The following is a 24,976-nucleotide window of genomic DNA, read 5'->3' as shown; positions in this document are numbered from 1 at the left end:
TAGTTTCTGCTATCTCCATGACGCTCTCTCATTGTGCACACATCCATCATATAACATCAACAATCAGAACCAAGTAGTTGTTTGAGATCATCAATATTGACATGCAGAACCAACAAACCAAGGTACATGAAACTATGTTGTGTTCAGTTTTGCCCAAGTTTACACATGTACATAGTTCTAGGACAAATCAATCCAGTCTTGCTTTCCTATAAGATTTGCATGCAGATCAAGCTGGTATATGCAGAACCTAGCTCGTGTACCTAGCTATAGGAAACTTAATGAGATTGAGCTTTGCACAGCAACACACATGCACACACCGAGGAGGAAACTGAAAAGAGTACAAAAGAGTCGTTCTTCATTGTATTTGGTTAGGATCCAAGCAGGGCCGGATAGCGGCCGCCCGTCACGCCAATTACAGGCAGGCCCTCCACACAAATACACTCGGGTGCCTTAGAAAAACTCTCCTTTAATTAGGGGGTTTCTTGGCTTTTTCTTGAACAACCACCAATTAGCAATTTCACCTAATCTCCTTTAATACTTGTTTTCTTAACGCCCTCTTTTAAATTTATTCAGCAAGCATGGCATTATGAATCTCATTAATTTCCCACAAGTTAATTAGCCCGAATTTCGTCTAATTAGTCCACATAGGACGCACTGCATCATTCTTTTCCTTCCTTCCAGTATAATTAGCGCCCACGTAGTATGGATATTCCTTCCTTCCTATTTAAATTGGCCCACCATATTTCTTTCCTTCCCAGAACTCATTGCCCGCTAATTTTCTTCCTTCCTTCTTTCTTTGTTTCCTTTTAATTAGCCCACATAGTATGGATGTATATATCAGTGACGCCCCGAGACCGACGTGCCAGGTGTCTTCCAGTTATTTGCTGACGTTGTCATGTCATTTGCTTGCGTGTTGCATCTTATCATGTCATCATGTGCATTGCATCGTCACGTTTTAAAACTTGCATTCGTCCGGGTTCTCCGAGTTCTCTCCGTTGTCCGTTCTGAGCCCAACCACACTTGCACGCGCCCGGTTTATCCATTTCAGCTTCAGCTCTCGTTCTTCAAAATCTTACCGGTGATTCATCCTTTTACTTCATTCGTTGTTCAATTCTTATGGTGGTTCTTTCAAGATTTCTCTTCCTTCTTTATCTTATCAATTCATTCGTTGTTCCAATCCTACCGGCGGTTCGTTGAAGACCTTCTCAAGTGAGGCGCCATATTTATCTTAATCCTTCTACGAGAATAAGTAGTATGTCAAATCCTTTGCTTGTCATCAATTTAATTGGTGAAGGATAAGCATAATGTAATTCTTATTCTTGTTTCATCGAGTAAACTCAATTCCGTATTACGGAGGTTCATCAAATTCTCATTTTCAATTGTTTCATCTTCTCTTTCCGCAATTCCAAGCTCTCTCAATTATATCATCACGAGGATCCATCTAAGTCATTACAAAGATTCACCTTGTGTTTTCAACTTCTCTTTCCTTCCGTTTGATCATTATTTTTTTAACGGAGTTCTTCATGAAGGTTCTACATGAGGGATTCATCAAGGATTTAATTCCTTCTCGTAGTGTTCATCGACAGTCTTTGCTAAGAAGCTCAAGTTTTTCTTCATCTTGCTATCCGGATTGCAATTCTTTCTTCCGTATCATTGGAGGTGGTATTATGTCATTCTTGATAATTTGAGTTCATTTTTCATGATTCACATGTTGTCAAGAATGAGTTATTTTAAATCCATCAATCTCGTCATTGGAATTATCTTGGGTTATATTTCACCTAAAGCTTTCCTTGAGGAGTAATACTATTAATGGTGATAATATATGATCCAAGTTTTTCATTTATCCTCCCGGTGAAATACTTTCTCGTCTCCTTGGTCATACCAATCCAATTCTTTTTCCCATGAGTGGCAGGTTGTCACCTCATAATTTGAGATGTATTCCATAAGACCATATCAAGCTTATTCTTTTTGTTGTTGGTTTTTTTCCAACAAATCCGTTCGACCCTTCTCCTAAGGATACCTTTTCAAGCTCTTTTGTAGCAGAAGTTGTCATTTTCTTCTGCATTCTTTTGTCTCAATTATCTTTATTATATTCTTTCTCCGGAGGTCTAGTGATGTTGCTCTCTTCAACCCATCTTCTGGTCTTGTCAAGATCATGTTTGACTCGTGCTTATCCTTTCAACCGGAGTGTTGTGTCCCTTTGCTCAAGCTCTTTCATTTTATCAAGTTTTTCATCTCTTTTAAACCGGAGTGCTGTTCGAGATCTTTCTTACCCCTTGTTCCATTCATTCAATAGTTCCGGAGGCAGTATGTTGTTGATCTCATCAAGCATCCTATCATCTTGTCAAGTTCTTGTTAATTCCTTCCATTTGCATTCGGAGTGCTTCCCGAATTTGTTCTTCCTTGTTCCTCTTCCCTACCGGAGTGCTTTCAACTTTGTTCTTCTTCATTGCATTCTTCTTTCAATGGCTTAACCTTTTCAAGGTTCGTTGGTTTCACTCATTTGTGAAAGGGGCAACTTAGTTTTACCGCTTATCTTCCTCCTCCGTTTTTTCCCTCCGGTGCCATTCTAGATCTCGGGACGAGATCCTCTCGTAGTGGTGGAGTGTTGTGACGCCCCGAGACCGATGTGCCAGGTGTCTTCCAGTTATTCGCTGACGTTGTCATGTCATTTGCTTGTGTGTTGCATCTTATCATGTCATCATGTGCATTGCATCATCACATTTTAAAACTTGCATTCGTCCGGGTTCTCCGAGTTCTCTCCGTTGTCCGTACTAAGCCCAACCACACTTGCACGCGCCCGCGGCATGTTCGAAATAGTATTTTATAAGTGGCCGGAAAATGTTCTCGGAATGGGTTGAAAGTTGGCGTGCGGTCTTATTTTAGTGTAGGAAGACCGCCAGTCAAATTTCATCGCGTTCAGAGTCCGTTTGATAGCCCAACCGTTAACTATAGCGACAATATAGTCGGTCTAACGTCGGACGTTTTCGGTCTCCGGAAACATATGCCGGGCCCTCTCTCTCTCTTCTCCCCCTCGCAGTCTCGCCACAGCCCACCTAGTCCATCCTCCTTCCCCTCTTCACTTCCGGAGTTGTCCGATGCGACCGCACGGTCCGAAACCCTCTCTGCTAAGTGCATCAAACCCCCTCGCACGCGCGTCCAAAAAACTGTCCCGGACCCGACCCAGACAGTCGTTACCGTTGGATCCGGATCATCCCCAAACGTCTACAAAACATCTCCGTTTTCTTATTTGGACTCCCTAGCTATTTTATTCGCGATCTTCCGATTGCGATCGGAGGAACGAGATAGCCCCAACCTAATCCGCAGGCCTATATATAAACTGGTCCAACCCTAAAATCAAGGAGAGATGTCCCATCCTTCCTCCTTGCCTTCGCCACACTCAAATCACATCGGGATCCTCCCCGATCCCCTTCTCCTCGGTCTCCTCCATCCAATCGAGCCAACCACCGCTCCAGCTCGTTGTCAACATCGGAGGAACCCACAGCCAGGCAGAGCCCAAATCCCGATTGGATCGAGGCCCTAACGCCTCCCTCCGCGCCATCCAGGTGAACCCCGAGCCAGAGCTCGTCCATGAGAAGAGCCGCCGTCGCCCGTCCGGCGCATCCTGGTGTCTTGCCGGACCAGGGCCCCGTCGCCTTGCTCCTCCTCGTCTCCCTACATCTCCTTTTTCTGTTCGGCCTCTGTTTGCTCATCCTCGTCGTTTTCTTCTCAGGAACAGCGCTCACCTGCCTCCATGCTCGTTTTGGTTCAGGAGAGGAGCTCCTGACCATGCCTCCCACGTTGCCGCCTGCTCGCCGGAGCGCCGTCTCCGGTGACCGCCTTCAGCAAGAACCCCGCGCCCCTGCCTCTCCTTTTCTTCTTCGCTGAAGCCCTCTCTCTCTCTTTCCCACATGATTTCTTCTCTCTCTCTCAGTCTTCTCCAGGGTATCCCGACGCCAGCAAGCAGCAGCTCCTGCATCCCCGACTCCCTGCAACCTCTCGTCCGCGCCGTTTCTTGCCGGACCTTGCCGGTGAGACCCCGCCATTGCGTGCCCTGTTTGATGCTCTCTCTGACCTCCCCTGCTCTCTCTCTCTCTCCTCGTTTGAATAGGAAGGAGCAGCACCATCCACATCCATGGCGCCATCCTTGCCAAGTACCGCGCCGCGCTGGATCATTGTCGTGGATTCCGCCGGCCCTCCTCCTTGCCTTGGTCGTCCGCTGCCGTCCCTGCCGATGTCCCCGGCGTCGTCAACCACCGCCTCCTCCGCTGCTTCGAGCAGGAGGACGAGAAGTGCCTGATCCGTTTTCTCCTCTCGTCAATGCCCACGCGTGGCCTCTGCGCCCGTTGACTGCGACTGGGTCGGCCTCGCCCCAGGCCCAGCTCGCCCTCCATCGCCCAGCACCAGGAAGGCCCAGCCTCCTCCGCGGCCTGCCCGCACCACCAACACCCACCTGGGCCTTAGCCCATGGTGAGGCCCCCAGTGCATCTTTTGTTTTTTTCTATTCCTCTCTTCTGGCCCTTTATGTTTCTGATCCGGCCCGTAGTTATTTTTTTCTGCTGCTTCGATTTTGCTTTTATTCCAGTAAAATAGTTTTGGAGAAAAACCCCCCAAGCATCATGCATTTAATAACTGTTGAACCTTGCATCGGATTAAAATAAGTTATATATGAAACTTGCTTAGAATTTTGTGTAGATTAATAATTTGCCACTTTCATCTATGTTTAAAATGTTTAAAATGTTGTTTGTTTAAATTTGCTTAAATAACTTGTTAAAATGCTTTAATTCATAACTAAATAACCGTAGCTCCAAACCTAATAAACTTTATATGTAAATGGGGTAGAAAAATGCCTAGTTTAACATGGTGGCATCACTTTGCATGTTTAACAACTATAAAATATGGTTTAGGGCAGAACGGTACCAAACCTAATATATGCATATGGGGATTTACCAGAATTGTTGTTCGTTGCTTCCGGTCTCATTTAAACTTGACTAGATAGGTAGTTTTATTTTTGCTTCACCCTCTTGCCATGTTTAACAACATTTAATATTGTTGAGTACCTAACCGAGAGTGAACTAAATAACTTGAACATGGTGTTTCGTCAATATGCAACGGAGTTGCATGTTGAGCTCCACTTAATTTGTAGGATTGTTTGTGCATTTTACCTTGCCATGCTTCATTAAACCGGACATGCATCATACTTGATTGTGCATCATGCCATGATTATGTGATGGTTGTTCACTATGTTGTGTGCTTCTTTCCGGTGTTTGCTTCTTCGGGTTGGATTCGATAACGTCGCGTTTGTGAGGACCCATTCATCTATGTCCGTTTGTCTTCTTCATGGACTCGTTCTTCTTCCTTGCGGGATTTCAGGCAAGATGACCATACCCTCGAAATCACTTCTATATTTTCTTGCTAGATGCTCGCTCTTTTGCTATGCCTATGCTGCGATACCTACCCCTTGCTTATCATGCCTCCCATATTGTTGAACCGAGCCTCTAACCCGCCTTATCCTAGCAAACCGTTGTTTGGCTATGTTACCGCTTTGCTCAGCCCCTCTTATAGCGTTGTTAGTTGCAGGTGAAGATTGAAGTTTGTTCCTTGTTGGACCATGGAGATGTTGTTCCTTGTTGGAACATGTTTACTTGTTGGGATATCACAATATATCTTATTTAATTAATGCATCTATATACTTGGTAAAGGGTGGAAGGCTCGGCCTTATGCCTGGTGTGTTGTTCCACTCTTGTCGCCCTAGTTTCCGTCATATCGATGTTATGTTCCCGGATTGTGCGTTCCTTACGCGGTTGGGTAATAATGGGAACCCCTTGACAGTTCGCCTTGAATAAAACTCCTCCAGCAATGCCCAACCTTGGTTTTACCATTTGCCACCTAGCCTTTTCTTTCCCTTGGGTTGTGCAGACTCAAGGGTCATCATTATTTTAACCCCCCCGAGCCAGTGCTCCTCTAAGTGTTAGTCCAAATTGTCAGTTGCCGGTGTCCACCAGGCGCAACTCTGGGCTGGCCTACCCGTACCTAAGACAATCTGAGTGTTCCCTGAGAAAGAGATATGTGCAGCTCCTATCGGGATTTGTCGGCACATTCGGGCGGTGTTGCTGGACTTGTTTTACCATTGTCGAAATGTCTTGTAACCGGGATTCCGAGTCTGATCGGGTCTTCCCGCTAGAAGGAATATCCTTCATTGACCATGAGAGCTTGTGATGGGCTAAGTTGGGACATCCCTGCAGGGATTTGAACTTTCGAAAGTTGTGCCCGCGGTTATGGGCAGATGGGAATTTGTTAACGTCCGGTTGTAGAAAACCTGAAGTTGACCTTAATTAAAATACATCAACCGCGTGTGTAACCATGATGGTCTCTTTCCGGCGGAATCCGGGAAGTGAACACGGTGTTGGAGTTATGTTTGACGTAGATTGTTCTAGGATCACTTCTTGATCATAGTTTCACGATCGTGCTTTGCCTTCTCTTCTCGCTCTCTTTTGCGTACATGTTAGCCACCATATATGCTAGTCGCTTGCTGCAGCTCCACCTCATACCTTTACCTTACCCATAAGCTTAAATAGTCTTGATCGCGAGGGTGCGAGATTGCTGAGTCCCCGTGACTCACAGATACTTCCAAAACCAGTTTGCAGGTGCCGATGAGTCCGTGCAGTTGACGCAACTAAGCTCAAGGAGGAGCTCGATGAAGATTTTGTCCTTTGTGTTGTTTCGTTCTAGTTGATCAGTAGTGGAGCCCAGTTGGGGTCGATCGGGCACCTTGTCACATTTGGGGTTCTTCTTTTATTTTGGTTCCGTAGTCGGACCTTGATTGTATTTGGATGATGTAATGCTTTATTCATGTATTGTGTGAAGTGGTGATTGTAAGCCAACTATGTATCTTTTTCCTTTATGTATTACATGGGTTGTGTGAAGATTACCTCACTTGCGACATTGCTTACAATGCGGTTATTCCTCTAAGTCGTGCTTCGACACGAGGGAGATATAGCCGCATCGAGGGCGTTACAAGTTGGTAATCAGAGCCTTCCCCGACCTTAGGAGCCCCCACTGCTTGATCGAAATTAGCATCCGTTGTTGAGTCTAGAAAAAATGTTTTGAGTCATTTAGGAATTATATATCGGAGAGTTTAGGAATTCTTTTTACTCCCCAGTCCCTTCATCGCTCTGGTAAGGCATCCTGACGTAGAGTTTTGACTCTTCTCTTCTCAAATTTCACTAAATTTTTTTTAGGATCACGCGGGTATCTTGGAATCGTTTCGATGGTTTTGTGACGAGAACATTGTTCTTGGTGCCTCTTGACATTTAGGGGTTGTGGCAGTGTCCCGGTGAATTGAGCTCCGAGGTGTTGTCGTCACAATTTTATCGTTGCAGTTCTGGAATACCTGAGTTTAGTTTCGCCGACATCGAAAATCTTTTTTATGCAGTTGTTGGTGAGATAACCTCGACGCCACCCAGTACTGGGGCGGGAGTTCGGGAGTATTGCCATAACTCGTATAACGGATGCTTTTCGAAGGTCGAGGTAGACGATTTCCGAAGGTTTCTTGGTTATGTGTTGAAGGATGGATACAACTGGATGTAGGATTTGCTAGTTTTGGGTGAGATATTACGCTTCCCCTGTATCCCCAACACCTGATTGCATAACCGGAAAGGTTCGGGAGTTTCATAGGTGGGAATTCAAGTAGCTCTTAGGATTTCTTTCCGACGGATATATGATATGAAATTGGGGTTCGACGTCTAGTGGTCCGCCTATTCACGGTTGGTTTTACAGTGGTCTCGTTGTGTCTTAAAGAGTCCTTGGCTATGCCGACTCGGGGACGCTTCGTATGTCATGTGCATTGCCTTGTACATGATGGTGCTGTACGATCGAGCCCGTGTAGGCCCCACCACGAAAACTTCGGACGAAATCTCTATCATATGTTTGTTCCATCTTATTCTGCAAGCCAATCCTTTTGTTTTTGTTTTGAGTTGTGGTATTTGAGTTGCTTCGAAGTCAAGTGTTGATTCCATACCTTTCCTAAACGGTGTTCTCATACTCCGATGTGAATACAAATCCTTCATGATAATCGAGAGTGTCATGTCAATCCTTTTCAACAGGCGTGTTTCTCTTCAAGTGGATCCGATCGTTTCAACATCCGCAAGATCAACTCAAGTCTTCTCAACGGTTTTTGTTCCATCTGTCTCCAAGTTGCCTTTGTTTTTCCCGCCCACCCACCCTTTTTCTTCAACGATTCAAATTTCTTAATCAAGTATCCATTTTATTGTTGTGAAGTCTCTTCATTCCTTTTTTCCGCCAATGTTCTTATCCGGTGATTCTCATGAAGCTTTTAATGGAGCTTCAAGCTCGTCATTCTTCGTTCTTTTTCTTCTCCGGTGGTTTCAATTCAAGTTTTTTTTAGTGTTGATCATATTCCTTTCTTGTTTCAAATATTTTATCATGCCAGTGCACCTCATTACCATCCACTTCTCGCTACTCAATTGTTCCAGAGTGCTCTAGATATCTCAGAGATTCGTTTTTTCACTCTGCATTCGTTCAAAATCTTTCGAGGATGTTCCCTCATTCAAGCCATTTATTTCAACCGGTGGAATCTCTCTTTTCAAGCAATCATTCTACAGTGTTTCTTTTGAGTGGGCCCTAACCCACAGGTCATTTTCCAAGATCTTACCTGACTCTTCTAATTTTACCGGAGTTATTCTCAAATCCTTTCAAAGTTTGACGTAAGAATGGTTTAACATCAGTCATATGTCTTTCTCCAAGATCTTTCAAATTATTTCATCATTGGTTCAACCTTTCTAATATTCATCCCGGAGTATCTCAACAACTCATGTTGGGGTTTCACATCGTCATTCTCAACATTTGAAGACCGAAGAAGTGTTTCCTCTAAATCTTGCTCCATTCTCTTCAAGATTCATGGTGGTAGCTTTATGCAATCCTCTCATAATTGTTTTTGATTGTGAGAATTTTTTTCACCTATCCGGAGCATTTCAAGAGTTTTTCAGTTTGTTTATCCGAAGTCCATCAGTTCGGGATTATCCATTTCAGCTTCAGCTCTCGTTCTTCAAAATCTTACCGGTGATTCATCCTTTTACTTCATTCGTTGTTCAATTCTTACGGTGGTTCTTTCAAGATTTCTCTTCCTTCTTTATCTTATCAATTCATTCGTTGTTCCAATCCTACCGGTGGTTCATTGAAGACCTTCTCAAGTTGGGCGCCATATTTATCTTAATCCTTCTACGAGAATAAATAGTATGTCAAATCCGTTGCTTGTCATCAATTTAATTGGTGAAGGATAAGCATAATGTAATTCTTATTCTTGTTTCATCGAGTAAACTCAATTCCGTATTACGGAGGTTCATCAAATTCTCGATTTCAATTGTTTCATCTTCTTTTTCCGCAATTCCAAGCTCTCTCAATTATATCATCACGAGGATCCATCTAAGTCATTACAAGGATTCACCTTGTGTTTTCAACTTCTCTTTCCTTCCGTTTGATCATTCTTTTTTTAACGGAGTTCTTCATGAAGGTTCTACATGAGGGATTCATCAAGGATTTAATTCCTTCTCGTAGTGTTCATCGACATTCTTTGCTAAGAGGCTCAAGTTTTTCTTTATCTTGCTATTCGGAGTGCAATTCTTTCTTCCGTATATTGGAGGTGGTATTATGTCATTCTTGATAATTTGAGTTCATTTTTCATGATTCACATGTTGTCAAGAACGAGTTATTTTAAATCCATCAATCTCGTCATTGGAATTATCTTGGGTTATATTTCACCTAAAGCTTTCCTTGAGGATTAATGCTATTAATGGTGATAATATATGATCCAAGTTTTTCATTTATCCTCCCGGTGAAATACTTTCTCGTCTCCTTGGTCATACCAATCCAATTCTTTTTCCCGTGAGTGGGAGGTTGTCACCTCATAATTTGAGATGTATTCCATAAGACCATATCAAGCTTATTCTTTTTGTTGTTGGTTTTTTTCCAACAACTCCGTTCGACCCTTCTCCTAAGGATACCTTTTCAAGCTCTTTTGTAGCAGAAGTTGGCATTTTCTTCTACATTCTTTTGTCTCAATTATCTTTATTCTATTCTTTCTCCCGGAGGTCTAGTGATGTTGCTCTCTTCAACCCATCTTCTGGTCTTGTCAAGATCATGTTTGACTCGTGCTTATCCTTTCAACCGGAGTGTTGTGTCCCTTTGCTCAAGCTCTTTCATTTTATCAAGTTTTTCACCTCTTTTAAACCGGAGTGCTGTTCGAGATATTTCTTACCCCTTGTTCCATTCATTCAATAGTTTCGGAGGAAGTATGTTGTTGATCTCATCAAGCATCCTATCATCTTGTCAAGTTCTTGTTAATTCCTTCCATTTGCATTCGGAGTGCTTCCCGAATTTGTTCTTCCTTGTTCCTCTTCCCTACCGGAGTGCTTTCAACTTTGTTCTTCTTCGTTGCATTCTTCTTTCAATGGCTTAACCTTTTCAAGGTTCGTTGGTTTCACTCATTTGTGAAAGGGGCAACTTAGTTTTACCGCTTATCTTTCTCCTCCGTTTTTTCCCTCCGGTGCCATTCTAGATCTCGGGATGAGATCCTCTCGTAGTGGTGGAGTGTTGTCACGCCCCGAGACCGATGTGCCAGGTGTCTTCCAGTTATTCGCTGACGTTGTCATGTCATTTGCTTGCGTGTTGCATCTTATCATGTCATCATGTGCATTGCATCGTCACGTTTTAAAACTTGCATTCGTCCGGGTTCTCCAAGTTCTCTCTGTTGTCTGTTCTGAGCCCAACCACACTTGCACGCGCCCGCGGCATGTCCGAAATAGTATTTTATAAGTGGCCGGAAAATGTTCTCGGAATGGGTTGAAAGTTGGCGTGCGGTCTTATTTTAGTGTAGGAAGACCGCCAGTCAAATTTCATCACGTTCAGAGTCCGTTTGATAGCCCAACCGTTAACTATAGCGACAATATAGTCAGTCTAACGTCGGACGTTTTCGGTCTCCGGAAACAGATGCCGGGCCCTCTCTCTCTCTTCTCCCCCTCGCAGTCTCGCCACAGCTCACCTAGTCCATCCTCCTTCCCCTCTTCGCTTGTGGAGTTGTCCGATGCGACCACACGGTCCGAAACCCTCTCTGCTCAGTGCATCAAACCCCCTCGCACACGCGTCCGAAAAACTGTCCCGGACCCGACCCAGACAGTCGTTACCGTTGGATCCAGATCATCCCCAAACGTCTACAAAACATCTCCGTTTTTTTATTTGGACTCCCTAGCTATTTTATTCGCGATCGTCCGATTGCGACCAGAGGAACGAGATAGCCCCAACCTAATCCGCAGGCCTATATATAAACTAGTCCAACCCTAAAATCAAGGAGAGATGTCCCATCCTTCCTCCTTGCCGCCGCCACACTCAAATCACATCGGGATCCTCCCCGATCCCCTTCTCCTCAGTCTCCTCCATCCAATCGAGCCAACCACCGCTCCAGCTCGTTGTCAACATCGGACGAACCCACAGCCAGCCAGAGCCCAAATCCCGATTGGATCGAGGCCCTTCCGCCTCCCTCCGCACCGTCCAGGTGATCCCCGAGCCAGAGCTCGTCCGTGACCAGAGCCGCCGTCGCCCGTCCGGCGCATCCTGGTGTCTTGCCGGACCAGGGCCCCGTCGCCTTGCTCCTCCTTGTCTCCCTACATCTCCTTTTTCTGTTCGGCCTCTGTTTGCTCATCCTCGTCGTTTTCTTCTCAGGAACAGCGCTCACCTGCCTCCATGCTCGTTTTGGTTCGGGAGAGGAGCTCTTGACCATGCCTCCCACGTTGCCGCCTGCTCGCCGGAGCGCCGTCTCCGGTGACCGCCTTCAGCAAGAACCCCGCGCCCCTGCCTCTCCTTTTCTTCTTCGCTGAAGCCCTCTCTCTCTCTTTCCCACATGATTTCTTCTCTCTCTCTCAGTCTTCTCCAGGGTATCCTGACGCCGGCAAGCAGCAGCTCCTGCATCCCCGACTCCCTGCAACCTCTCGTCCGCGCCGTTTCTTGCCGGACCTTGCCGGTGAGACCCCGCCATTGCGTGCCCTGTTTGATGCTCTCTCTGACCTCCCCTGCTCTCTCTCTCTCTCTCCTCGTTTGAATAGGAAGGAGCAGCACCATCCACATCCATGGCGCCATCCTTGCCAAGTACCGCGCCGCGCCGGATCCTTGTCGTGGATTCCGCCGGCCCTCCTCCTTGCCTTGGTCGTCCGCTGCCGTCCCTGCCGATGTCCCCGACGTCGTCAACCACCGCCTCCTCCTCTGCTTCGAGCAGGAGGACGAGAAGCGCCCGATCCGTTTTGTCCTCTCGTCAATGCCCACGCGAGGCCTCTGCGCCCGTTGACTGCGACTGTGTCGGCCTCGCCCCAGGCCCAGCTCGCCCTCCATCGCCGAGCGCCAGGAAGGCCCAGCCTCCTCCGCGGCCTGCCCGCGCCACCAACACCCACCTGGGCCTTAGCCCATGGTGAGGCCCCCAGCGCATCTTTTGTTTTTTTTTCTATTCCTCTCTTCTGGCCCTTTATGTTTCTGATCCGGCCCGTAGTTATTTTTTTCTGATGCTCCGATTTTGCTTTTATTCCAGTAAAACAGTTTTGCAGAAAACCCCCCAAGCATCATGCATTTAATAACTGTTGAACCTTGCATCGGATTAAAATAAGTTATATATGAAACTTGCTTAGAATTTTGTGTAGATTAATAATTTGTCACTTTCATCTATGTTTAAAATGTTTAAAATGATGTTTGTTTAAATTTGCTTAAATAACGTGTTAAAATGCTTTAATTCATAACTAAATAACCGTAGCTCCAAACCTAATAAACTTTATATGTAAATGGGGTAGCAAATGCCTAGTTTAACATGGTGGCATCACTTTGCATGTTTAACAACTATAAAATATGGTTTAGGGCAGAACGGTACCAAACCTAATATATGCATATGGGGATTTACCGGAATTGTTGTTCGTTGCTTCCGGCCTCATTGAAACTTGACTAGATAGGTAGTTTTATTTTGCTTCACCTTCTTGGCATGTTTAACAACATTTAATATTGTTGAGTACCTAACCGAGAGTGAACTAAATAACTTGAACGTGGTGTTTCGTCAATATGCAACGGAGTTGCATGTTGAGCTCCACTTAATTTGTAGGATTGTTTGTGCATTTTACCTTGCCATGCTTCATTAAACCGGACATGCATCATACTTGATTGTGCATCATGTCATGATTATGTGATGGTTGTTCACTATGTTGTGTGCTTCTTTCCGGTGTTTGCTTCTTCGGGTTGGATTCGATAACGTCGCGTTTGTGAGCACCCGTTCGTCTACGTCTGTTTGTCTTCTTCATGGACTTGTTCTTCTTCCTTGCATGATTTCAGGCAAGATGACCATACCCTCGAAATCACTTCTATATTTGCTTGCTAGATGCTCGCTCTTTTGCTATGCCTATGCTGTGATACCTACCCCTTGCTTATCATGCCTCCCATATTGTTGAACCGAGCCTCTAACCCGCCTTATCCTAGCAAACCATTGTTTGACTATGTTACCGCTTTGCTCAGCCCCTCTTATATTGGTGAAGATTGAAGTTTGTTCCTTGTTGGAACATGGAGATGTTGTTCCTTGTTGGAACATGTTTACTTGTTGGGATATCACAATATATCTTATTTAATTAATGCATCTATATACTTGGTAAAGGGTGGAAGGCTCGGCCTTATGCCTAGTGTGTTGTTCCACTCTTGCCGCCCTAGTTTCCGTCATATCGGTGTTATGTTCCCGGATTGTGCGTTCCTTACGCGGTTGGGTAATAATGGGAACCCCTTGATAGTTCGCCTTGAATAAAACTCCTCCAGCAATGCCCAACCTTGGTTTTACCGTTTGCCACCTAGCCTTTTCTTTCCCTTGGGTTCTGCAGACTCAAGGGTTATCATTATTTTAACCCCACCGGGCCAGTGCTCCTCTGAGTGTTGGTCCAAACTGTCAGCTGCCGGTGGCCACCAGGGGCAACTCTGGGCTGGCCTACCCGTACCTAAGACAATCTGAGTGTGCCCTAAGAAAGAGATATGTGCAGCTCCTATCGGGATTTGTCGGCATATTCGGGCGGTGTTGCTGGACTTGTTTTACCATTGTCGAAATGTCTTGTAACCGGGATTCCGAGTCTGATCGGGTCTTCCCGCTAGAAGGAATATCCTTCGTTGACCGTGAGAGCTTGTGATGGGCTAAGTTGGGACACCCCTGCAGGGATTTGAACTTTCGAAAGCCGTGCCCGCGGTTATGGGCAGATGGGAATTTGTTAACGTCCGGTTGTAGAAAACCTGAAGTTGACCTTAATTAAAATACATCAACCGCGTGTGTAACCGTGATGGTCTCTTTCCGGCGGAGTCCGGGAAGTGAACACGGTGTTGGAGTTATGTTTGACGTAGGTTGTTCTAGGATCACTTCTTGATCATAGTTTCACGATCGTGATTTGCCTTCTCTTCTCGCTCTCTTTTGCGTACATGTTAGCCACCATATATGCTAGTCGCTTGCTGCAGCTCCACCTCATACCTTTACCTTACCCATAAGCTTAAATAGTCTTGATCGCGAGGGTGCGAGATTGCTGAGTCCCCGTGACTCACAGATATTTCCAAAACCAGTTTGCAGGTGCCGATGAGTCCGTGCAGTTGACGCGACTAAGCTCAAGGAGGAGCTCGATGAAGATCTTGTCCTTTGTGTTGTTTCGTTCTAGTTGATCAGTAGTGGAGCCCACTTGGGGTCGATCGGGGACCTTGTCGCATTTGGGGTTCTTCTTTTATTTTGGTTGCGTAATCGGACCTTGATTGTATTTGGATGATGTAATGCTTTATTCATGTATTGTGTGAAGTGGCGATTGTAAGCCAACTATGTATATTTTTCCCTTATGTATTACATGGGTTGTGTGAAGATTACCTCACTTGCGACATTGCTTTCAATATGGTTATGCCTCTAAGTCGTGCTTCGACACATGGGAGATATAGCCACATCGAGGGCGTTACAATATCTTCCTTCCCTGGACTCATTTTCCTTCCTTAGCCGACTTATCGAGCTGGTTGATAAAGTGTAACTTTAAGACGTATATATGTTGGTGCTTTCAGTTGTAAGGGGGCAAGGTGGTACTATTGAATAAGAAAAGTAAACGTCTTGAGTACGCATGAGCTGATATTGCATGAGCTGATATTGCTTAGTTGGTAGGTGCGTATGGTATGGTTTGAGAGATCGTGAGTTCAATTCCTGACGCAAGTAAATGTCCCTTTTTGCCAAAATATCCGACCAGGCCCACCTTGGCCCATGCGGGGATGCACAAAATAAGCTATGTGCGGCCCATGCGGGGAATTTTGGTTGAGACAGACGGACGGAACGAAGACTGACGAAAATTAGGGAGTAACCAATTAGTACCACCTCGCGTATATATTTTATATTTATAAATTGAAAGCGTAAATAAATAAATAAATAAATATATATATATATATATATATATATATATATATATATATATATAGAGAGAGAGAGAGAGAGAGAAAATATGCCCGTGCTTTGCAACGGGAGAAAAACAATCACATACATCCATCCCAATAAGCAAGGCTCAAGATCCATGGTCAGTCCACATCCTCTATTTTATCATAACGTCTTGCATGTCAAAATTGATACATCGTGACTTGAGGATACTAACTCACTGAAGAATGGGTAGGCCGGAGCGGGAGGATTCATATAATGTTCACCTTCAAATACCTACTTGCTTATTTCCTGCCATGCAAAACATTTTATCTAGACATTAGATTAAACTTGGCAAATACTATAGACAATTGTACACCTTGTGAACATAAGGAAAAGGAAGACTCGCAAAGAAGAAATCGGCCATCAGGAAACTGAAACCTCTATAGTTGAAGGTTGCATCTGAAACGAAACTGCAATATGTATCAGTATCACACATTTAGGAATCGCCAACAAGCAAAAAATAAGTCAAAATCATGAGACTACTCCGCAAGAGATGAATGTATAATTATGCCAATGTTCAGAACAATTCTAGAAAAATCATAGACAGTTTATTTAAACCGTAAAGATCATCTTTATGAATTTAGTATTATTGCAAATGTTCAAAACAAATTAAGGCTTAACTAATAAAAGTAGATTAGATGGGTTAAAAAATACCAAACATTATCTGGAATTATCATCACTATCACAAAGTGGAGGTTTGCCTCAGGATCACTGACTCATGTAGCATGAGTTATTTAAAGGATTCCTCCATACAGCAACATACTATTTCTTCACAAGCTCCCAACATGGTCGGTTACGAGGTCCTCCATCTCTACAAATAATTTTATCTGTAAACAATCATTTTGAGAGAGATCTACAAAAAATGCAGTATTTCATTATGAGAGGCTACTTGACCTGATATAAGTGATGTTATATAAAACTATTATTAACAAAGAAGAGATTATTCTCTACATTACAGAAATTCTTGTACATGGATGCTGCATTTACAGAACATAAGCCAAATCAGTTAGTTCAATTCAGATTTCTGAATTTACTGCTTAAACAAATGGATGTAATACCTGCTTGAGTTGGCCCTTCCTCATGGAGGGGATGACGGTTTGATGCATCTTAACTAGATAGGAAGTGCGGCTTGCCGCACCAGGCAGCACCGCTGCCGGGTAAAAGTCATATCCAATCCAGTAACGATAACACAGTGACCAAAGCATTGCAAATATACACAATAGCATGATATTGGACCGCCACAAGTTCAATCCCTAACTTAATACTGTGAGTAACCCTATTAGGACCTACTTGATAACCCTATGAATAACATGCCAAAGAACCTAAGTAAGCGTGCTATAACTTAATACTCCTTAACATGATGTATGAACCTGTCAGAATTATACAATTTAGCCAAAGGAATTATACAACATGAGTATGACCGTGTAAATACTCACTGGAGCAAGTAGAAATCAGAGTAATCACCGAAAATCACCAGTGTAATATAGCAAGATTATAACAGAAGCACAACATTGATATAAATATGTTCATTACATAGAAACTGGTCCAAGCAACAACAAAAGGTAGTGGAATCAGGTGTGCCAAAAGCAAGGCAACAACTTCAGGCCAAAAGCAAGCCAAGACGATCCATCGAAACAAAACAAAAATAATAACTGGGCCACAACATGGATCGAGCCACGTTCACAACGAGCGGAATCACAAGTAAAAATAAACGGCAAAAGTACGTGCCCGTGGGTAACTGCCCTGAAGGGAGTCTGGTGGTGCGAGAGCGGCCTGTCCGTCATCGCGGCTGCTTGCCTGGTTTGGAGCAGAAGGAAATGAAAAACATTAGGTCAGATGGTACCAAAATGAATTATATAATGGTAAAGTGAGATGCGGGCTTTCTACTGTGCTTAGTTGGGCCTCTGGTATTTTTCCAGAACTGCTCATTATTTTACAGTTCTTTTGCAGGGTCAAAGGAAAACACACATATGGACCGTCAAATATATTTGTAAAATGTTTTGTAGACCAAACTGCTCTGTATTTTGTAGGCATACCTTCCATGGTCATATAGCATAATGTATACACAGGATAATTGATACAAATGTCAATTGCCTGTGAAACTGGACCATCAAATCTACAGTCGGTTGACATTGTGACATATTTTGTATGCTACCATATTGACCAATCATGATCGTCTCTCTAGCCCAATTGACGAAGAAGAACCTATTCTGGCTAGCCATGGTTGGATCTGCTGCTATTCTATCAAAGCCAACTGGACGTTGTGTTTTTCAGTTTTCGTTCCAAATGGAGCTATCTGATTTCCTCTAAGAATTTGTAGCTCAATTCCTATTTACTTTTTAACATTTGGCATCAGGCTTACTCACATGACATAAGCAGCCATGAAAGCTCTCGTCAGCCAAAAAAATAGAAGCATAAAAATCAAACATGAGAAGAGTGAACGCGGGTAAAGTGCAGATACAACTACTTTAATAGTAGTTGTAACCTAAGACAAGATTTCTAAATGTATAAACAAAAAGATAGAGAGTTGCGACAGAAGAACTGGCAGGTAAGTAATTTGATGATGCCAAAATAACATTGATAAACATGTGACCCGCTATCAATCTCACATCGCTCATTAAAAATCAAGCAAACCAAGGACCGACATGCGGGGTAAAGACGTAAAGTCATACATGTCGTCCACCCTAACAGGAGAAATTGGCTCGTGTGTACCAGACAAACACGCCTCAGCTGCCGGCACCTGCTCCTCATTGTTATTGATCTTCACAAAGTGAATAATCTGTGCATAGAAAGGTAAGCAGGGGTACATCGGTCAGGATTCACTTTCAGGACTTACAAATTTTTCGATCGTACAGAGACACTAATTAATCAAGCTAGTATTCCTAAAGCAGAAAGATAATTATTCATCCATTGAACAGTTAATGGAGAAAAGGGAGTAAAAATGTTCTGCACACTTCTACCACTTAAAAAGCACTTCTATGAAGAGCGAGTAAACTGGATTCTATATAAGGTATCATCATATCATCCTAGAAAATTAGCTTTGATGTCTTTTGATAAAGTAGATGTTTCCTCTAGAGAACCAGTAAGTTTTATGAATAACTCATCTACATGGCATACATGCTACTACTGAAAAATAAAAAAAGCTAATAGATCAAGTGTGAGGTGAACTGGTAGCTTTCTATGAGTCTATTCATTTGTTGAGTTCCTCTGCTGGATTGCATTCCATGTACCTACATTCTAATCCCCATATATTATTTAGTGTTCTTTGTAGCTGATCAACACTAATAGTGTATCTGGGACGGAATAAAGGTTGATGTAACATTAGGCACTCTCCAGATTCTCATTAACTATTCCACACCAAATTCGACATCCATCGCGGACAATATATATATTTTCAGTGAGGACCAACTAAATAGATAAACAAATAGTGTGCAAGTATTAGGTGCGCGACAACAGAACTAAATATTTCAGCCAGTGTCGGTGACGGCCAATTGAAAAGGAATTGTAAATATCAGGAAAGAGAAAGGGACTCATAGTTGTATATAATTTTCACAAGCAACATCCCCTATGCGGAAATTACCTAGGGACTCGTAGTTGTATATAATTTTCACAAGCAGCATCCCCTATCCGAAACTTACCTTCGGTGACAAAGCTATATAAACTATCTGATGGACAAAAAGAAGCTCTTGACAACCTGCATATCAACTTTTCCTACTAAAATGTGACAAAGCTCAAGAGTTCCATTTTTTCAGTTTTATCCCGACTCTCCGATGATTATGTACACCAGCTCTTTCACCCGTTGTTATGTAATACATTTTAAGTTCAAAAGACACCAAGTATAAGGTTGTACACTAAGGAAACAAAGGTAAGAACATGCATAAGATATATCTAACCAGGCTAGAGTACATACTCAAATAGATCCTATTAGTAAGCAGAGGTGTATACTTCCATGTATCAGGCGGTTTTAGCATCAAGAAATCCGTGAAGAACAATGAATGTATATGTGCTGATAATTAACTTGTAAAATCATGTGCTACATCGCTATATGTTTTGACTTTTTTTGTGAACTCCAGTTTAAAATGGTATTTGATAATCCAACATTAGTAACAACTTGCTCCTAAAACATAACAGTGGCATGATCTTTAATATCACAGTCCAGTTCCACTGAAATACAAAAAAGACCACCATATGACACAAGAAAGAATATGTCATTGTTTTGCATAAGTGAAACTCAGAAAGATGTTCAACAAAGCAATGTCCAATGTTATTACAACCAATGTACTCATATATTGGTTGGTATAACATCTTATACTATGGGACGGAGGGAGTAGATTTCATAGGTTGACAGCATGTTTACATAAGATGACAGTTGGTACGACAGAATATGTTAGTGAGAATAGCCCTTGCCAAAATATGACATGAGTATGGAAGCGCGGTGCACAAAATGTATGTGACCCAGTCCAACAACAGATTGGCTTTAGTAGTTCATATGGTTACAGGAAAGAGGACTATGCGCACTTGGAGAGAACTGGTCTTCTCCATTGATTTAAAAAATGCAAGGTTGGACAAAACAGTAGAATTAAGACGTAACTTGCCTGCCCACAAAAAAGATGTAACTTGCCAATATAGTCAATTATGTACCTCGGAACGTGGATCTTCAAAGTTCAATAAGGCAATAGGTTTCTCATATTTGTGATTACATAGGCAGGTAAAAGGAAGTGAAGGTGCATTATCAGTGAGAGTGAAGGACCGTGTATATGTGAAGCGATTAACTTTATCGGCATGAAGTTGAGGTCTCACCTCTGTTTTAATTTCTTCTTGGGGGTGGGCTGTCCTAATGTGAATTGAGCACCTTCCAGCAATATGTAGCCTCTAGCACTTGCACACCATACGAAAGCTCCTGCCCAATATGTGGCCTCTAGCACCTGCCAGCAACATTGCATTAACTCGTTTAGATCAGAGAATCTATTATAACTCTTAATCTTTTGTAGGTAAATCGATGAACAAAAACTTGGCTTTAAGGCTTGGCAAGTCGGAATATGTAGCCTCTAGTATGTATCCTCTAGTATTGCCCAATATGTAGCCTCTAGTATGTATCCGGAAATATATATTATCATGACAGAAAGCTTTCTGTTATGATTTAGGACTAATTCAAAAGAGCTGCAAGATTGTCAATGCTAGCATACCTAGATTTTCAGACCTTTTAACCTGTAACAAAATATAGATGTGAAGAGAAGGAAACTTCCAATCATCTCAATACTGCTCTTGTGGTGCTGAAACTAAGAGGGACATAGGGCAGCATACTAAGTTGCATCTAGTATGTTGTGACAGTAGCAACTGTTTTAACTTCTAGCAAAATCCGCAAAAGTGGGGCTCCAATATGTTGAGACAGGAATGTTCTTGCTGGGGTTGTGCTTCCTCTACTCTAGGCTCATGTTTGTATCAGGACAGAATGGCAACTAATAACACCGCTGAAGTGATACCTTGGCATATAGCAGCGTGGGCATGTGTAGTATTCCCTTCTGCTTGACTTTCTTCGAACTCTTGAACCATCAGCCAGTCGTAGACACTACATTGGTAACTCAAATCCTGAATTTGAGTCGCTCATTTGGATCTTCAATTTTTGTCCCTCTACCTTCAGCAGTACGTCAAAATTATAAATTTGTGAATTTGTCGCATATGCGCTGCAGAAAAGTATCTAATGAAAAATGGACATACCCAGAAAGGTAAAATGGAGGAAGAAACAATAGTCAAGAGAAGTACAATATGTGCATTTTCTGCTTGAAATTTCTCAGTCAGCAAACCAAAACTCGTGGAAGAAATCGAAACAGAGGATGTACCCACCTTGCGAGAGGAAGAATCAATCACACCAGATCCAGTCCCTTGCAAGCCGAAGACGAGGACGACACGGCAACCTGAGACCAAAGGCCAACCTTAACCCTAATCAAAATGTATTTCACAAAACCAAGCAGAAAATCAAGAAACCAACTGATGGACAACCATTTCTCATTTTTGAGACTTCACAACAGTTGGCCACATCGTTAATTCATAAAACGGAAGAAATCTCCTTAACATTTTAGTTCATGACATAATAGAACTACCAGCAAGTTACTGACACTTGACTAATGACTGCACCTTAGAGATATATGATTCCACCATTATATTAACAAATAAAATTGAACTCCCTACATGTTATCTGGTTGAGCTAAGCCTAGAACATGGAATTGCAACTTTTGCGCACACAAATTGAGAAGAACATAAGATGATGTCTGGGTGATGGACATAAAACAAGTTTAAAAGCTAACAATGCTAAGGTACCAGATACATGAACTATGCTCCAACAAACGTTCTGAAAAACACCTAGTAAGTGTGAACGGTAAGCAAAGAACACTCCTATCAAAATAGTGTACCAAAATTTGCAATAAATCAAATGTGTTCAAGCAACCAGAGGACGATCTTAATTGTATAAACATGGTGTCAAGACTCACCAGGGGGAACATGTGGCGTCAATCGAGGTGAAGAAAGAAACATCACCAGTTCAGTTAGCATGAACCGTAAGAGTAGAGCACTCATCTTGGCTGTTAGAGACGACAAAATAGAGAGGTTAACTATAAGTAGAGGAAATAATTATGTAGCATAAGAACCTGCTTTCTTTGATATTCCAAATCTGTTTTTTGTGGCAATACAATTATAAGGACGTAAATAAAAAATATTATACTATTGTCTGGTCAGTTTAAGATCTATGTTGAATAGGTTGAAGTTCTGTCCGTACTACAAATCTCCACTTTTTGGGAAGCAGCAAACTTGGAATCAACAATGAAGATTCAAACAGGAAGACAACTGCATATTTGACTTTCATAAAAGCACTTTCGTATTTTGACCATTTATATATATCAAGTATATACACCATCGACTAAATTTCAGTCTTCTTTAATATCTAACTGAAGCAAATAACAGAAGCTTAAGCTTAAGCATCTACACACACAAAATATATAAAAATTTTGTTCCTGTCATTTATAGTTGAAATAGAGTTCTGCTCTAGAGAGTTTTGTATGGTGGCTCAGTAATAAAAGAATATGAAGAAGACAACAATATATTCTCTAAAGTTCTATAAATACAATTCTGCTCCATTTATAAATACATAGGGTTAGGTTTTATCTATTGGAAACACCAATAAACCTCACAAATAGTTAGACAAGATTAAACGTTCAAAAATTCAGTTAACTGGAGATTCCAGTTTTCAGATTTCAGCATTTCTAGTTCTCAGATATCAAATAGTGTTAATGAACGACCTGCAATTCCACGATGATGGGTGGAGCAGAGAGAGAGAGAGAGAGAGAGAGAGAGGAGATTGACTGTAGCAGAACTGCAGCCGAGCCCCTCCTGCCAATGGAGGACGAAGAACGACCGGGGAACACCTACAGCGGTCGCAGAAGGAGTGACAGGGGAGCGCCGCATCGAGCACCTGCGGCTGGCGCCCCTCGGCCGCACAAGGCGCAACTGGTGGCAACGGCGTGCACTGCCCAGTAATACAATATTGGAGCACTGCCCGGCGGCTTCATTATGAGAAACAAAAGGAATATGATAATCTAGAAAAGCAAAATTTGTACTCAGAAGTAGCTGCCAGTTACTACCATCTCCTGATTTTGTTCTGCACACCCTAGAAAAGAAAATGAATCTGCACTACTAAGACCTACGGCTAGACAGTTAACTACCTTATCTAACAGTTCCATTACAGAATACAGCAGCAGCAGCAAGAAGAAAGCATCAAGGTTCAGGTCACACCACTACCAAATGTGATCCTATGGAACAAAGAGTAAATTATCTACACAACGAAGCCTGTAAATACAAATAAACGAGCATTGTAGGCTTTTATTTATCACATTTTCAGGCTGGTGGGGCAACATAATTCTAGCTCATATCAAAAGCTAACATTTTATCCATATCAAGATGGCATGTGACAGAACAGAACATTGTGTAATCTGTATCTTCAAGCCACTCAAACTCAAAGCATCTAATAACCAAGAAGCGGCAGAATGAGATACAAAAAGATCAAGTAGTATACAAAAAAGGGAGTGCAGCAACAACGGAAAGAAACGCTAAAAGGGAACATAGAGCAGAAAACCAACCCAAAATGCAAGCAAGAATTTTTTTGAAGGAACATAGAGCAGCATGAGCATGAGGCATAGAAAAATGGGGTCACCTTAAGATCAAGAATCAATGGCCCTCTCAGAGTTCAAATCACAAGGAAAGAATGATTATTATTGATTATAATTTTTTTTAATTAGGCAAAGCACTACAACACTGGATCCTAAGCTACAGTTGAGGCATACAAAACTATAAGTGTCTGTTCTTTTCATATATAAACAACCTTTAGTATCTCAACCAGAACCAAAGCAAAACAAAAAACATGGTTAAGTAACCAACAAAAGAAGAATGAACCTTTTGGAATTTTAAAGTAGCAAGACATGAAAAGTTCTTTTTTTCCTTCAATATTACACACATTAGGGGAGGTAGCTGCAGTTTTATTGCATAGTGGGCTCAGATTTGCCTTTCCTCGATCATATAACCTACCCCCATCATCTCTTATTACCAGATCGATCTGTTTATACAGTAGAGCTGCCCTGGTTATCACTCAACAAGAATGACCATCCAAGGACAACAACAAGTATCACATGATCAAAAAGGATTCTAGAGACAAGAGGGAGGATCCAACTTGATACCCACTGGTGCCTCGATTGCTCAAAGGCACACTAATTCCAGCCAAGGTAATCATCACCGCCGTAGCACGAACACCACTTGAGCATAAATAAGCAACAACTTTAAATACAAATAAAAAATGGTTCAGGATTCATTGCATAGCCGGCACGGACACCATTGCCGGCGCCGCTGATATGCCGCCCTCCTCCGTGGCCGCTGCCGCCATCGCCATGGGAACCACCTGCGTGGGAGGGAGGGAGGGAGCTGCAAGAGCGAGTGAGAGAGGAGGCGGCAGCTAGGTTTTCATCGCAGGAAGCCGCGGTCATTTTATACCCCCCCCCCAAGCAAAATGACCCAGATGCCCTGGTGAGGGCATCATATTTACATTCTGTTGCCATTGGAATTTTATCCGACGACCGAAGTTGATCGGTAAATATCCAACGACCCACAGTGATTTAGATCGAGATCCGACGGCCTGTATCGCGAGGAGATTTCGATCCGACGGTCCAGTAAACCCACTTCATTAGTAATGTGATGCGTCGATTTTCTCTTAGCAAAATGATGAGTTGCAAGAACTGAAATTACTGAAACAATTATACCTGTCGAAATAGTGCCGTGTAAAGCAAAAGTTGAGAAACGGGTAGCAGTGAAGTGATGCACCCATCAGTCCTTGCTTGCTCCCCCGTCATCTACCAGCGACCTCCTCTTTTGTCCCTCCCAAGCTGTTGCACACAAACTGAACTATAAGTCTTGAGCTTTAGAAAAAGG

General features: G+C 42.8%; 1 long non-coding RNA gene across 1 annotated transcript; it reads right to left on the bottom strand.

Annotated features, from left to right (window-relative positions):
* Nucleotides 1-15,558: 15,558 nt before the first annotated feature.
* On the bottom strand, nt 15,559-24,932 carry LOC119285946. The gene is made up of 8 exons (XR_005140066.1): nt 24,808-24,932; nt 21,997-22,086; nt 21,353-21,423; nt 20,992-21,143; nt 20,309-20,433; nt 18,181-18,287; nt 16,163-17,305; nt 15,559-15,918 (listed from the first exon to the last, which is right to left on the bottom strand). It is a non-coding gene; the product is annotated as an uncharacterized LOC119285946 (long non-coding RNA).
* Nucleotides 24,933-24,976: the final 44 nt, after the last annotated feature.

The sequence above is a fragment of the Triticum dicoccoides genome, chromosome 4A (assembly GCF_002162155.2).
Source record: "Triticum dicoccoides isolate Atlit2015 ecotype Zavitan chromosome 4A, WEW_v2.0, whole genome shotgun sequence".
Lineage (NCBI taxonomy): Eukaryota > Viridiplantae > Streptophyta > Magnoliopsida > Poales > Poaceae > Triticum > Triticum dicoccoides.
Note: the sequence above shows the minus strand (reverse complement) of the source record. Positions and strands in the feature narration are given on the sequence as shown.